The following is a 14529-nucleotide window of genomic DNA, read 5'->3' as shown; positions in this document are numbered from 1 at the left end:
ACATGATTGTTACATTCTACTATTGACACTTGTTCTTTCACTTTTACAAGATGTTACATTAAAATATACACATGTACTCATGTGAGAAAAGATAGGCTTGAGTAAGCCATGCAAGACATCACTAAGACTCGGACAACAGATCATTCCCACCACACAACCAACACTCCTTGACAAAATAACAAAATATCGAAATTATCTATGCAATCCATGCTGCTCACATAAGCGCTGAGTCTGCTTTACAAAGCAAAAATCGACATCGTTTTCCGAAGTGCCGAGTCTTTGCTTGGCAAAGGGAACTCTAAACGTTTCATGATTAGTTTTTTAAAGACGAAAAAGTTTCAACCATTTACCTTTTTTTTAATTGTATTTACATTGTCATTATTATTTGGTTGGGGGCATATGCAAATATATACTCGCAACGTTTTTTTGATAGTGAAGTTGACACACTAGTGAAGGTTGAGTGTACTTTTTTTTCTTTTTTTGGGGATTAATTTACAATTTTGAAAAATATTAAAACAATTTAAAAATCAATATTGGTATGGTATATTTTTTGTTTATTAAATAATTTTTCTAATTAGTTTTGAATTCTTTTTTAATTTAATTTTAATTAAATTATAGTTTTATAATTGAGTGTATTTTTACTTTTTATTTTTATTTTTTTGAGATTAATTTACAATTTTAAAAAATATTAAAACAACTTAAAATGTATGGTATATTTTTTTTTTTAAATAATTTTTCTAATTAGTTTTGAATATTTTTTTAATTTAGTTTTAATTAAATTATAGTTTTATAATTGAGTGTACTTCTATTTATATTTTTGGGATTAGTTTACAATCTTGAAAAATATTAAAACAACTTAAAAATCAATATTGGTATTGTATATTTTTTAGTTTTTTAAAATAATTTTTCTAATTAGTTTTGAATATTTTTTTAAATTTAATTTCAATTAAATTATAGTTTTATAATAAGTATATTGATAGGTGTGGATATTTTAGAATATGATTTTAATTTTAATTTAATTGTAGATGGTAGGGAATTAACATTTTTAAATATTTATGGTGGTAATCATAAATTAAATGCTGAGATTTGTTTCAAAAGTAGTTATGTCTTTTTTTGTCTTTTTAATAAATTGATTAAACAAAAAAATGTTGTATGAATAAGTTATGGTAGTTTTGACATGTGGTATTACTAAGTCATTATACCAGGTCATGGTATTGTAGCAAAACATATTTTCAAGTTAAGAATCTCCATGATAAGTGGAAATAAATTTCCATGGTGAAGAGCCTTGACATATATCTTTTGAAATGTATATATGTTTAACTCACATATTCATTTTTTAAATAATAATAATAATAATAAAGTTATAATTTAGTTAATTTTTATGATTTTCTTAATCTTGGCAATGTAAAACTTATCATGAGATATGTAACACCCTATGCTGCACGGACATTTACTTTGTTACAAAGTTTTACTTATTACTTCAATCTTTTACTTTATTTAACATAGACTGTTAAAGAACTGAGGCTGAGAAGCCAGAACATATTTTGTTACTTATTAATTAAGAATTTAAACAGTTTGTCAAAGAACGGAAAGAAACAGTTAATAACTCCTGATACAGTTACAAACAGTTGCTCATATGTTCCCTCAAAAAGAAAAGGAGGGAGAACATTGAGGGGGTTGGAAAAAGAATCAAGAATTATGCTGCCTAGATTTTCCTTGAGCTGGACACAAGTAACCAGTGGGAAAACTGTGAATTACAATCGAAATGGTATGAGACTTGAGGCTGGAACGCAGTCTTGATGCCCAAGATACCGAACTGCGACAGACTTATTGACTGTCAGGAGTAGGAAGAGCTCGGAGGGGGAATCTGGACGTAATCGTCAGATCTGTGGCTTGGTGGAGAGACCTTCCAAGAAAGGGAACTACTTACATAGTTATAAACAAAGCACAAACAGATAAGTAATACAAGATATGCTTAGTAATCGTTAACTAAAATGGGTTATTATTATTCAATAATGGATAGCTAATAGCAAACTTATTACTAGATATATATTCTATCTTGGTATATTGCTAAATATATTCTGTCACTTTATTTAAATTGATGAATCATAATGAAATAATACTGGTAGCTTTAAACTATTCTAAGAAAATAACCCAACCATTTCGGGATAACATTATATCAGCAAATTAGAGAAGTTAATAGATGAACAATCTCAGGCTTTTAGAGCGAATACTACATTTAATCAAACCATGAGATGCTTTCCTGATACATAGAGAATACAGAGATTAAACCGAAAAGGCATTCATTTTGCAATTATAAACCTTTATATAGATGCAATATCAAAAATTTTAAATGTTAGACGCAAACGAAAGACGATATTTTCATCATGGGACAATTATCACAAACCATTGCACAACCAAATCAAACCAGTCTTATCTTTAAATGTACAAAAAAAATAACTGAATCGCGAGGGTTGTTTATGGCTCTCTGTCCATTTCCATAGGAAAAACCGAGAGACAACCGCCCACGCTCCTATCTAATTTCCAAATCATTCAAGCTATGAACATTGTTACTCATAATGAACATAATAGTGCTAGAGCCGACCAAACAAAGTAATAAAATTTATGTATGGAATTTTCTTGAATTATAACTTTAAGTCAGAATGGAAAATATCAAAATCAGATTTAAACCCTTATAGTCGGAGTCAAACCAGTTCATAGAGTCATCCCATCTCGGACTATTTAAAGAACAATACAAACCCTCATATAGTTCCTTTCATTATAACTATGAATTTAACAATGGTCAGGCCTTGATATGGGGTTTACTTATAAATCAGAGAAACTAACATTAAACACAACAAGGTGAAACGATTTCACAGCTAGTTGAAGCTTGGAGGCACTTATTAGCCATAAATTCACCAGAAGGCTCGGTGATAAAACCAACCTGTAACCAGAAGATAGTAACCAACGTCAGGAGGACCCTCCATACTCTGAAATCCGTGGGTTATGCGTTTTCAAGACCTTACTTGCGATTACATGAACGCCGAGGTTAGATATTATAGCGAAATAAAAATAAACAACTAATATAAGTTAAAATGTTCCATGGTTTTATCATTACCTGCATAGGAGGAACTTTGTGCGATAAGAATCAAAGAACACTTGGAAGGCCTAATACATTCGTTAGTGGCTCTTTATAGTCAGAACAATTCAAAAAACCATTTTGTAGCTTGCATAGGATCTTACCTCCATGAAAGCGCAGATTTTCCTATCTCATCATTCCTGGGGTGTGAAAAACAACGGACAATGGAACTACCTGCATGTCAAAGCATCAGATGAACAAGATGAATGCTTCAAACTGAAAAACCAAAGCGTCTAAAGGAAATTACTGGAAGGAACTCTTGAAAACGTTACCTGGACATTGTCGGACCCCGTCGGATAAGGAGATCAAGCCAACACCATGATTTCTCTTCAAACCCTTAATCAAGTTGCAGAGTTGAACCCCAAGGTTTTGCAAAGGATAAAATGGAAGTCGCACACAGCGGAAAATCAAAAAAATAACATACGAATGACCATGATCCTGCAGTGGGAGATCGGCCAAGTGACCAAGTGCCAAACTGTTATGCCGGGATTATTCAATGAGATGAGTCAGTCATTTAATGTTCGAGTGACAGGTGTCAGATCAACCCTCGAACCACACGTCCATCATTAAAATGCTGCATTAAATGATGAAATATGCCAACGATGGGTCTAACCAAGGTGAAAGATCATGACGGATATGAAGGACGGGTCATCATTATGTCCTAACTTTCGTATAAACTTGTTTAATGACCTCGATATTTGCTAGTGACATAGTTAATAGGGGTGGAATGAAATATATATATATATATATATATATGTGTGTGTGTGTGTGTGTGTGTGTTTGTGTTAAAGTTGTTACAAATGGTATCAGAGCCCAGGTTTTCACACTGAGACTTCTGGGATAAATAGATATAGATATATATAAAGAAATAAATCTTAATATATGTGTGTGTGTGTGTAATAAACAACTGAGTATGTGTGAATGTGAACATAGAGATAAAGGTCAGCAGCCAAAGAGAAAAAATGCAGACGTGTCCCAGACTATTCAATAGCTTTCAAATATGCAAGAAGCCTTCATAGTTGGAGATGTAGCAAGGACTATGCCCAGAATTAATGCTGCTTTGGATGATCATCAAGCAGAATACCAACCCACCATGATCGAGTGTGAAGGTATGATTATTGATCAACTTGTTTCTATTTTGTTTGATCCGGGTGCTATCCTAAGCTATATTAGTCATAAAGTGGTAGAGAAATGTCAGCTGCAATGCAGTAAGTTTAAGAAGAATTGGTTAGTTCAACTAGCCACAGTGACAAAAAGAAGGGTATCTGTGAAAACAGAACACTGTCCTATAACAGTTTCAGGACAATCAATCCATGTCAACCTTAATGTACTTCCTTTAGGATCATATGATGTACTAATAGGGATGGACTGGTTGGAAGGGAATTGGTCTGTATTCAATTGTAAGAAGAAATTTCTAAGTTATCTCACAGAGTCAGGACAGAGAAAGGAAATACAAGGAATCAAGAAAAATATTAAGTTGTCCTATTACTACCAACCATATGAGAAGATGTATTAGGAAGGGTTGTCAAATTTATGATGTCCAAGTAGGATACATCAATTCTAAGAGTAAAATGACTTCTTTCGAAAATATTCCCGTGATTCAGGATTTCATTGATGTATTTCCTGAATCCATTCTCGAATTGCCACCTAAGAGTGATATTGATTTCACAATTGAATTGATACCTGGAGCAGTACCTGTTTCGAGAGCTCCTTACTGCATGAGCATCCCTGAGATCATAGAACTCAAAATGCAGCTTCAGGAACTTCTGGATAAAGGGTACATTCATCCCAGTGTATCCCCTTGGGGCGGCTCCGTGCTATTTGTGCGAAAGAAGGACGAAACCTTGAGACTATGCATTGATTATCGTCAGCTAAACACACTGACTATAAAAAACAAATACCCTTTACCACGTATTGAAAATTTATTTGATTAAGTGCAGGGAGCTAGTGTGTTCTCAAAAAATTGACCTAAGGTTTGGCTAGCACCAGATAAGAATAAATGATGAAGATATTTGCAAAACTGCATTTCAAACTCGCTACGACCATTACGAGTTCATGGTATTGCCTTTTGGCCTTACAAATGCTCCAACCACTTTTATGAGTCTAATGCACAGTATTTTTCAGCCATTTTTAGATAAGTTTGTATTGATTTTTATTGATGACATACTAATTTATTCTAAGAATCAGGAGGAGCATGAAAAGCACTTGAGAATAGTATTGCAAATTCTACGAGATAATCAGCTATATGCTAAGTATAGCAAGTGTGATTTTTTCAAAAGTCAAATACAGTATCTGGGTCATGTTATATCAGCAGAGGGAATAACGGTGGATCCAGAAAAGATTAAAACCATTATGGAATGGACAACCCCAAAGAATGTTGTTGATATTAGATCCTTTTTGGGCTTAGCTAGCTACTACCGTCGATTCATTAAAGGTTTTTTGAAAATAGCTTTTCCTATGACCTCATTGTAAAAAAGGGGTGTACATTCCGATGGATAGCTGAATGTAAGCAAAGTTTTGAGTAGTTAAAACAGTTGCTTACTACTGCACCTATGCTAAACGTAGCAGATCCAGAAAAATATTTTGGGTTTGCACAGAAGCAAGCAAGGAGGGTGTCAGCGGGGTATTAACACAGGAAGGGAAAGTTATAGCCTATGAATCATGTAAATTGAAAGAGTATGAACAATGATACTCTGCATATGATCTCGAGTTGATAGTGGTGGTACATGCTCTCAAAATGTGTGACACTACCTACTAGGAAATAAATTTCTATTATTAACTGATCATAGAAGCGTTACAAACTTCTTTAACCAATCTAGATTAAATGCTCGGCAGGCTAGATGGACTGCGTTCTTGAGGGAATTCGACTTTGAAATGAAGCACCTTAAGGGGAAGGAAACTCGAGTGGCCAACACATTAAGTAGGAAATTACATTGTATCTATGAAGTACAATTTAGTCAAGTACGATCTAACCTTCCTTACATCATCAGGGAAGCATCTCTCAAAGGCCCAGAACATGCCTTCATTTGGTAGCAAGCATTGGATGCACAGGAAGGGGGAACAATCTGATTACGGTATAAATCTAGAAAAAATCTTAACATTCTGAAATAGAATATATGTTCCTAATCAGAATTATGTCAAACAATTGTTATTGGATGAGTTTCATAGGAAGCTTTATGTTGCTCACCCAGGATACCAAAAATTGTTTTCTTCCATCAGAAAAAGTTATTTCTGGCTTGGTTTAAGAAAGGATGTTGCTGATTACCTATCCAAATGTTTGGAGTGCCAACCGATGAAGGCGGAACATTAGCATCCCGCTGGTCTAATGCAACCATTACCTATTCTTGAGTGGAAATGGGAGACAATCACTCTAGATTTCATCACTGATTTACCTCGCACTAAGAAGCAGCATGACTCAATTATCGTGGTGGTGGAAAAGCTAAGAAAAACTTCTCATTTCATATCCATAAAATCCACCTACAAAACAGTGGAAATCGCAGACATATTTATGAGGGAAATATTTCGGTTGCACAGAATACCTAGGGTGGTAATTTTTGACAGTGATGTAAAATTTACATCCACATTTTGGAAAACCCTCTTCTTTGGGTTAAGTACCGAGATTCAATTTAGTATTGCTTACCATCCACAGATGGATGGCGAAACAGAGAAAGTGAATCAAATTCTAGAGGACATGTTGAGGATGTTTGTGATGCAACAACCACATAAATGGGAGGACTACCTCCACCTGGTAGAGTTCGCCTATAATAATGGATATCACGAATCACTGGGAATGAACCCTTTTGAAGTATTGTATGGGAGAAAGTGCATGGTACCCACAGATTGGAATAGCCTTGTTCACAGATTAATATTGGGTCCTGATATGTTAGCTAAAATGGAGGATACATCCGAATTTAAAAGTTGCCTAGGATAGGCAAAAGGTTTATGCATATAAGAAAATATCACATAAGGAATTTCAGTTGGGGGATCATGTATACCTGAAAGTCAAACCCTGGAAAAGTACCTTACAGTGGAAAGGTTGTGCTAAGTTAGCAACCTGGTATTGTGGACCATTTCAAATCTTGGAATGGATTGGACCAGTAGCATACAAGCTAGCACTCCCAGGCCATATCTGGGTCCACAGTGTTTTCCATGTCTCCCTGTTAAAAAAATATGTGTACAATCCTCAACATGTAATTAACTAGAAAAATATACAGGTAATAAAAGAACAGAATAGGTAACAAATGAATTGTTGTTTTGAAAATTCTGACAGCAAATTATAATTTGTGCAGGTCGAACCAGAGGGAGAGTTTCTGATAAAGCCTCTTCGTATTCTAGATCGGAGAGAAACCATCTAGCGTAAATGAGCCATCCGCATGGTTAAACTGCAGTGGAAGCACTTTGGCCCGGAAGAGGCTACCTGGGAAGAAGAGGAAACTATGCTGGAAGCTTACCCGGCACTATTTTCTTAAAAACAACACCAGGGATGGTGTTCCTCACAAGGGGGGGAAGCTGTAACACCCTATGCTGCATGAACATTTACTTTGTTACCAAGTTTTAATTATTACTTCAATATTTTACTTTGTTTAACATAGACTGTTAAAGAACTGAGGCTGAGAAGCCAAAACATATCTTGTTACTTATTAATTAAGAATTTAAACAGTTTGTAAAAGAACTGAAAGAAATAGTTAAGAAATCCTAAGACAGTTATTAACAGATGCTCATCTGTTCCCTCAAAAATAAAAGGAGGGAGAACCCTAAGGGGGTTGGAAAAAGAATCAGGAATTATGTTGCCCATATTTTCCTTGAGCTAGACAAAAGTAACCAATGGGAAAACTATGAATTACAGTCGAAATGGTATGAGACTTGAGGCTGGACCGTAGTCCTGGTGCCCAAGATACCGGACCGCAACAGACTTATCGACTCTCAGGAGTAGGAAGAGCTCAGAGGGGGAATCTAGACATAATCGCCAGATCCATGGCTGGGAGGAGAGACCTTCCAAGAAAGGGAACTACTTACACAATTATAAACAAATTAGAAACAGATAAGTAATACATGTTGTGCTTAGTAATCATTAACTAAAATGGGTTATTATTATTCAATAATGGATAGCTAATAGTAGATTGATTACTAGATATATATTCTATCGTGGTATATGGCTAAATATATTATGTCATATTATGCTGCTAGTTATATTCTGTCACTTTATTTAAATTGATGAATCATAATGAAATAATATCGGTAGCTTTAAACTGTTCTAAGAAAATAACCCAACCATTTCGGGATAACATTATATTAGTGAATTAGAGAAGGTAATAGATGAAAAATGTCGAGCTTTTAGATCGAATACTACTTTTAATCAAACCATGAGATTCTTTCTTAATACATAGAGCATACAGAGATTAAACAGAAAGGCATTCATTATGAAATTATAAACCTTTCTATAGATGCAATATCAAAAATGCTAAATGTCAGATGTAGACGAAAGACGATATTTTCATCATGGGACAGTTATCAAAAACCATTGCACAACTAAATCAAACTAGACTTATCTTTAACTGTAGAAAAACATTAACTGAATCGCGAGGGTTCTTTGTGTCTCTCAGTCAATTTATGTAGGAAAAACTGAGAGCCAACCGCCCACGCTCATGTCTAATTTCCAAATCATTCAAGATGTGAATGTTGTTACTCATAATGACCAGAATAGTGTTGGAACGGACCAAACAAAGTAATAAAATTCGTGTATGGAATGTTCTTGAATTATAACTTGAAATCTGAATGGAAAATATCAAAACTGGGTTTAAACCCTTATAGTCGGAGTCAAACCAGTTCATAGAGCTGTCCCATCTCGGACTATCCAAACAACAATACAAACCCTCATACATTTCCTTTCATTATAACTATGAATTTAACGATGGACGAGCCTCGATATGGGGTTTACTTATAAATAAGAGAAACTACATTAAACACAACAAGGCGAAATTCTTTCACAGCTAGTTGAAGCTTGGAGGCACTTATTACCCATAAATTCACTAGAAGGCTGGGTGATAAAACCAACCTGTAACCCGAAGACAGTAACCAGTGTAAGGAGGACCCTCCAAACGTTGCTGAGACCTTACCTGTGATTACATGAACGTCGGGGTTAAATATTGTAGGAAAATAAGAATAAACGACTGATATAAGTTAAAATGTTAAAGGGTTTTGTCGTTACCTGCATAGGAGGAACTCCAGGCGATAAGAAGAAATGAACACCTGGAAAGCCTGTTACAGTCATTAGTGGCTATTTATATTCAGAACAATTTGAAAAACCATTATGTAGCTTGCATAGGATCTTACCTTAATGAAAGCACATATTTCCCTATCTCATCCTTCTAGGGGTGTGCAAAACAATGGACAATGGAACTACCTGCATGCCAAAGCACCAGATGAACAGGATGAACACTTCAAACTGAAAAACGAAAGCGTTTGGAGGAAACTACTCGAAGGAACTGTTGAAAACGTTACCTGGACATTGTCGGACCCCGTCGGATGAGGAGATCAAATTAACACCATGATTTCTCTTCAAACCCTTAGGAAAGTTGTAGAGCCGAACCCTAAGGTTTTTCAAAGGATAAAATGGAAGTCGCACACAATGGAAATCCAGAAAAATAACATACAAATGACTCTGGAGCATGAGAACTGTTGGATCCTCAAACCATGATCCTACAATGGGAGATCAGCCAAGTGACCAAGCGCCAGACTGTTCAGTGGGATTATTCAATGAGCTAAGTCAGTCATTTAATGTATGAGCAACAGGTGTCAGCTCAACCCTCGAATGACACCTCCATCATTAAAATGTTGCATTAAACAATTAAATATGCCAACGGGGGGTCTAACCAAGGTGAAATATCACGACGGATATGAAGGACAGGTCATCATTAAGTCCTAACTTTCGTATAAACTTGTTTAATGACCTTGATATTTTCCAATGACATAGTTAATAGGGATGGAACGAAATACTTTTTTTTTATGTGTTAAAGTTGTTACAAGATAATTGTTTTGATGCCTATAGAAGTTTACCATCCATTTAAATTATAAAGCTATGCTACTAATAATATATTATGAAATATGTGATTAATAATTATATATGAGTTAACACTTATTTTGGAAAAAGAATTTGAGATTTGGGAAATCATAAAAACAATATAATACTCAACCTTAAGAACATGTGCCTTGAGAACTAAGCACAAAATTGCCTCATTAATGTTGCCTAGAGTCCTATAAACACCAAAAATAGTTGTAAAGCACTTTCAAGAGATCACCATGTATATGGAGATCTAATTTTAAGAAAATATTCTCTCATTGTGGGTGGAGTCAAAGAAAAGGGAAAGAAATTGTTTAAAGAAGAGTCTCTTATGCTTCTTTATATTTATTATTTATTTTTATAATAAAGTAAAAGAATTAAAATAATATTATTTTTAATTATTTTTCGAAATTTTTTATATTTATTATTTATTTTTATAATAAAATAAAAAAATTAAAGTAATATATATTTAATTTTATATAATATGAAAAAAAATCAATTCTAAAAATTAAATTATTATTATTTATATAATAATAATGCATTAAACTAATATATGTATTAATATTTATATCCCTAAAGAGGGTTTATTTTACTCCATATTTCTTTTCTATTTATGTTTCTCCCTAACCCATAAATAAGAATGGTCTACTCCATGAGGAGTCGTAATTAAATGGTTTTTTGGAATTATAATTTAATTATAAAATTAATAGATGAGTAGAAATAATTTATTTTTGTAAAATATAATATTTTTAATAGTAGTGAAAATAAGGTGGGAAAATTTTTATGATAAAATGTTTGTTTAAAATATTTTTTGAATGTATGAATGGCTTTAGTGTTTTGAAAAATCCATAGAACACTCAAATTTTACAAATTGAGCGATCAAAACTGGGTTAAAATTAAGATAAAAGAAAATGCCTTGAAAAAAGCTAGTTTATATATATATATATATATATATATATATATATATATATATATATATATATAATTTTTATGATTTTTTGAAAAATTGATACTAGGAAATGTATTATTAGTTAAGTATTTTTTATCTTATCATGAATTGATATTTATAAATGATTACCAACTATTTAATTTATATGATTATGCTAATTAAATATATTATAAATTTTAATTAGTTGAAATAAAAGTTACACTATCAAAATGACTAATTTTTTTTAATTAATTCTAAATGCATAATTAAAATTATTTATATTTTTACAAAAATCTAAATTTTACATATACATGATTACTATATCCATCATTATTCTGGATCTACTAAGGGCTATGAGGGATCAAATCATTTTTTCACTTTAAAAAATGTTTGCACCTCAAGAGATCCAGAGTTAAGATGAATCTATGTTGGTTTATATAAACAATAAGTATGGTAGCTTTTAATTTTACCAGAACTACATAAACACATTAAAAAAGATAACCAAGTTAAATATTATTTACCAATCATCATCTACACAAGTGTGCATTAGTTGCATGGTGACCTAGAATCATAAACCTAATTTTCGATGTTTATATCATCTAGACATGTGTGTGAACATTAAGATGTGTCCATGTAGTCTTTGTACAACTATTACTAGTAGTAATCATGTCACTTCACTTGAGGCTTGGATTGCTCAAGGCTCAAATAAATTATATACTTTACATCTAAAAGTAACATCTCTCTCTTCCCTCTCATTCTCCTCTCTCCTCTCTCTCATGTCCTCTCTCTCCCTTTCTATCCCATCTCCCTATGTCTCCCCCTTCAATTCCATCTCTCTCTCCCTCCCTCCCTCTATCCCTTCTCTCTCTAGAATATCTACAAAATATTTTTGATAGTGGTGAGGTTAGAGGGTTTAAAAATATATCAAAAGTAATCATAACCTTTTTTTTAACATTTAGTTAAAAAATGTTATAAACTTAAATTATTTTGAATTTAATTGTGAAATGAGTTATGGTTTTTCGGCATCTGGTATTGATAATCCATGATATTGTAACAAGCATATTTACAAGTTAACAATATTTATGTTAAAGTAGGGGTGAATAGCATAGTTAAAAATCATGTTATATTGTATGTTTATTGTAATTTTTAAGCTTTTATGTGCTTCCATGATATTGTAACAAGAATATTTACAAGTTAACAATATTTATGTTAAAGAAGGGGTGAATAGCATAGTAAAAAATCATGTTATATTGTAAGTTTATTGTAATTTTTAAGTTTTTATGTGCTTATTAATTAAATTTAAATCTGGGTTTTGGGCATTTGTTATTGATAAGACATGGTATTGGCCCATGGTATTGTAACAAAACATATTTACAAGTTAATAATATCCATGGTAAAGTGACGGTGAATATGCATGGTTAAAAATCTTGCTATATTGTAAGTTTATTATAAATATTAAATTTTTTGTGCTTATTAATTAAATGTAAATATGGTTAGAAAATCATTATTTTAATTTATATGAATTTACATTTTATATTATATTTTAATATATGCATTTCGCATTTTAACCTTTACACTACATTTTACATTTATATCTGTTTTAATTTGAATATGTAATTGAATATATATATATATATATATACCCAACATTTAATAAATATTTACTTACATTACATTACACACATCTCTCCTATATTGGGTATTGTGAATTCAAAAAGTAAAAATGAATTCTCTTATATTCCATTATGGTTCTTACTATAATTGGTTCTCATTTAACATTGGAGTTATTAATTTGGTACACCTATTTTTTAATTTCATTTATGAGATTCTTAATTATGATAAATTATTTGAAGGCTTAAAATCTTGCTCTGTTCTTAATGTGTGACTTCATAATTTTACTTGCTTAATAACTTTATTAATAAAATCAATATTAACAAATTTAACTTAATGTGTGACCTTGTGTGACCTCATAATTTTACTTGCTTAATAACTTTATTAATAAAATCATTATTAACCAGTTTAATATGTGGTTCGTTGTAGTACCTATCTATTATATATATGAAATTAGTATTTAAAACATTTTTTAAAATTTTATTAACTTCAAATAAATAGAACAATGAATAGATTTTTCTAAAAATTATAGAAATATAGAAAGTTTATAATTATTAACCTTTTAACATTTAAATTATGGTATTTGTGCAAAGTTATGATATTTGCAAAATTTTTAATATTTTTTTAAACTCTATTAAAATTCATAAAATATATAAAATATATTTACAAATTTCAAAAACTAATTGATTTTTTTTTCATTTACCAAAATAAAAGACAATATAGCAAGTTAAGCACATATAAATATAACCATTATACACCAGAGAATTTCGATTCTCGAGACCAAAAACCCTCCACATCTGATATACGAGACATACCAGTTCCATCGCCATGAATGCCGCCATCGCCATCGCCATCGCCATAAGTTACTCCAAAGTTGAAAAGTTATGTCGTTCTAACTCCACTTTCATTAGAAAATGATGCTTCTCTTCAAATATTACAACAGATAGTAGGGTTGGAATTTCAAAACGGATATACTTGTTAAATTTGAAGGTTTTCACGGTCTTTAAATTTTGATAATCTTATAAAATTTAAATTTTGATAGTGATGGAAAATTGTCCGTCAAATTGCATCACTGATCGGAAGCCATTCATTTGTAAATAAAGGGTAATCTGAATGCGATTGACACGGATGGCTGTAAGTGGTCTAATTCTAATTCTAGTCTTGCGTGAATAAAATTCCATTCCCTACCCACCCCAATCGCCTGGTTCTTCCGAGTCAAACAATTCTGAGGTTATCTATGTAGTCCAAGCATGTGCTTTACAAGGAAAAAATCTAAATCGCGGACTCTGTGCTTTACAAAAGAATTGCGATCATGATATCTGCTTAGTCAAACTCAATGCTGCTTACATAAGTGCTGAGGTTGTGTTTTAGTTTACGTAAGTTCTGAGATTGAGTTCAAGTTTCAACATTTTACCTTTTCCTTTTCCTTTGCTGCAGAGTCAAACCCAATGAGGAAGTGCATAAGTGATTTATTTAGTCCATGTCGGCTTTTACATAAGTGCCGAGCATGTGATTTATGAAGGAAAAGTTTAAATGGTTTTTTCAATTGTATCGTTAATCAGTACCTACGTGTAACTTCGAGTAAACACTACATCTGTCATAGTTAAATTGTCATAAATGGTATGAAATTATACCTTGCAACTTCATTATCTGTGGTTTGTGGATATGGATTAGATACGTGCAAGTTGACAACTCGTGGTTGTTATTCGTGAATACGGATTGGATGGAGGGATGGCTGAACAAGTCACAGCCATTCAAGAGGGCTCTAGCACATGTAGCATTAGCACATGT

Source organism: Pinus tabuliformis, chromosome 3_1, assembly GCF_031772625.1.
Source record: "Pinus tabuliformis cultivar Carrire ecotype Pingquan chromosome 3_1, CPIR1, whole genome shotgun sequence".
In the NCBI taxonomy this organism is placed as follows: domain Eukaryota; kingdom Viridiplantae; phylum Streptophyta; class Pinopsida; order Pinales; family Pinaceae; genus Pinus; species Pinus tabuliformis.
This window is presented reverse-complemented; position numbering follows the sequence as displayed.